Source organism: Drosophila mauritiana, chromosome 2L (assembly GCF_004382145.1).
Source record: "Drosophila mauritiana strain mau12 chromosome 2L, ASM438214v1, whole genome shotgun sequence".
Classification (NCBI taxonomy): domain Eukaryota; kingdom Metazoa; phylum Arthropoda; class Insecta; order Diptera; family Drosophilidae; genus Drosophila; species Drosophila mauritiana.
In genome coordinates, this window is record NC_046667.1 from 466 (window position 1) to 3,024 (window position 2,559).

Sequence of the window (2,559 nt, forward strand, 5' to 3'; positions counted from 1 at the left end):
GGAAGATATACGAAAAACGAAACTATAAGGGAACGATTTGGAGTCAAAACAGTAGAAGAATTCTACCAACAGGCTGTCCACAGGTTCTCAGAAACCATAAAATCACACCCAAATATAGCTGTTCGCAGGATCTTCTCTAGGCACTTTATCCCGAACAGATTAGTAAGAAGCAGGCAGAGGTACTTGAAAATGACAAGGGACCATATCACCCTAAAACAGACTGGACAAACCCTCTCACCTAAACTTCTAAAAATCCCTGATCTAGACGACTGCAGAACCCTAAAAAAGCGAAGTGAGAGAGATAAAATAAGGCAAACACATCTAATCGAACTCCCCACCCTACTGAGACTAGAGGAAGAAGAGGAAGAGCTTAGAAGAATAAAAAAACAGGAAGAGAGCGAAAGAAGGGAAAGGGAAAGCCAAAAGTGGCCTCCAGATAGATGGTGTGAATCAGAAATCAACCTATACAATAAGCAATATAGAAGGGGCGATCTAACCAGACAGGAAATAATAGAAAGATTTAAAAGACAACCACTAAATGTACAGAGAATAATCTTACCCGACTACGAAGGAGACCAGGAACAGAATTAAAATAAATCAGAGAAAAGCAAAAGACAGAATTAACCAAAACTGGCGGAAGGGGTGGCAAAACATATAAATAGAAAAGAAATAAATAAAAAAGGCTAAAGGCTCACTCAGGTTATTTTAAAAAAGGGAAATGTCTTACATATAAATGGTAAAATTTAACTTATAACACCTACTGGATGATATAGACTGCGCACTCGAATTGCGCTATCCTGGCGAGATGGTGAATGCATCACTGGTGATCCGTCTCTCATTCCAAACTGATGGATTTGTGCCTGAAACAATCTCCGCTTTATGATGGCTCCATCTGCCGCTTAGTCTGGCACTTCACCACCGCTTTCCTGAAAGAAAGAGAATAATTTTTTAGTTCTCCTTCTCTTTCCTAAAATATACAATAAAATTTCATTCCTGAAAACCGGCGTGTCCTGTAAAAGCACCAGAACTGCGGCGCTTGTTTTCCTTCCTGCCAAAATTGGGATGCCTGCATCAGGGCTGACGGACCCGAATGGCCGACGCCTGATACATGCTGGCATCACCGCGTAGGATGTGGTGATCAGTGACACTGGAACTTAAGATGACCAGGCCTGATGGGAGCCTCGAGAATGATGCCAACTTGTCTCTCGCCCACCACTCCGATGCCAGTTCAGCAGCAACAAGTAGCGCCTTCATTAATAAACGGGATCAGCAGGCGTAAACACATTCCCCAGCAGAAGTAACAACAAACAGCTGCAGCAACAGCAGGGAGTTTTCTCGCCTCAACAGCCACTTGGAAATTTTGACGACCCGACCTTTTGTCTTGACCCTGGTCAACACACTGGACCAGTTAACAGAGGCGTTTTACCCTGGAAAGAAGAAAACTTGTATTATCCATCCATTTTTCACAGTCGTGTACCAAAAGTGCATTCCTGGCTAACCTAGCATGTCTCCTGGCAACGACGTTGGACTCGACGAATGCCTCCCTCCAGCTGCAGTTTGTATGCTCGCATCAGGGTAGACGGGCCAGGCAGGCTATTTCCATTCAAGCTAGCGTCTCCGTGGCGGTGCGGCAAACAGCAACAACGAACCGTATAATGGCGAAGACGACGACGATCCGGCCGGATAGCAGCTCAACGACGTCTCCAGGTCAGCACCGCCCGCCAGCCCGTAGCTAATACAGCAGCAACAGCAGCGTCTTATAAACGCGAACGGAGACACTGGCGCTAGCCCTCAGCTGATCGGGTACACAAGGTGGCGACGCAGTCACCACCAGCAGCGACGCAGTCACCATCAGCAGCGACGCAGTCACCACCAGCAGCGACGCAGTCACCACAAGCAGCGACGCAGTCACCACCAGCAGCTACGCAGTCACCACCATCAGCAACAACAGCAGCGACGCAGTCACCACCACCAGCAACAACAGCAGCAACAGCAGCGAAGCAGTCACCACCAGCAGCGACGCAGTCACCACCAGCAGCGACGCAGTCACCACCAGCAGCGACGCAGCCGCCACCGGCAACAGCAACAGCGTCGAAGCAGTCCCACCATCAGCAGCAACATCAACGACGCAGTCACCACCAGCAGCGACGCAGTTACCACCAGAAGCGACGCAGTCACCACCAGCAGCAACAACAGCAGCGACGCGGTCGCCACCAGCAGCGGAAACAGCAGCGACGCAGTCACCACCATCAGCAGCGACGCAGTCACCACCATCAGCAGCAACTGCAGCGACGCAGTCACCACCAGCAGCAACAACAGCAACGACGCAGTCGCCACCGGCAGCAGCAACAGCGGCGACTCAGTCACCACCACCAACAGCAACAGCAGCGACGCAGTCACCACCAGCAGCGACGCAGTCACCACCAGCAGCGACGCAGTCACCACCAGCAGCGACGCAGTCACCACCAGCAGCGACGCAGTCACCACCAGCAGCGACGCAGACACCACCAGCAGCGACGCAGTCACCACCAGCAGCGAAGCAGTCACCACCAGCAGCAA

The 2,559-nt window shown here is 50.7% G+C and overlaps 1 long non-coding RNA gene across 1 annotated transcript; it reads right to left on the reverse strand.

Annotated features, from left to right (window-relative positions):
- Positions 1 to 684: 684 nt before the first annotated feature.
- Positions 685 to 1,888, reverse strand: LOC117150680. Its single transcript, XR_004460772.1, has 2 exons — positions 1,500 to 1,888; positions 685 to 1,427 (listed from the first exon to the last, which is right to left on the reverse strand). It is a non-coding gene; the product is annotated as an uncharacterized LOC117150680 (long non-coding RNA).
- Between the last annotated feature and the right edge of the window lie 671 nt (positions 1,889 to 2,559).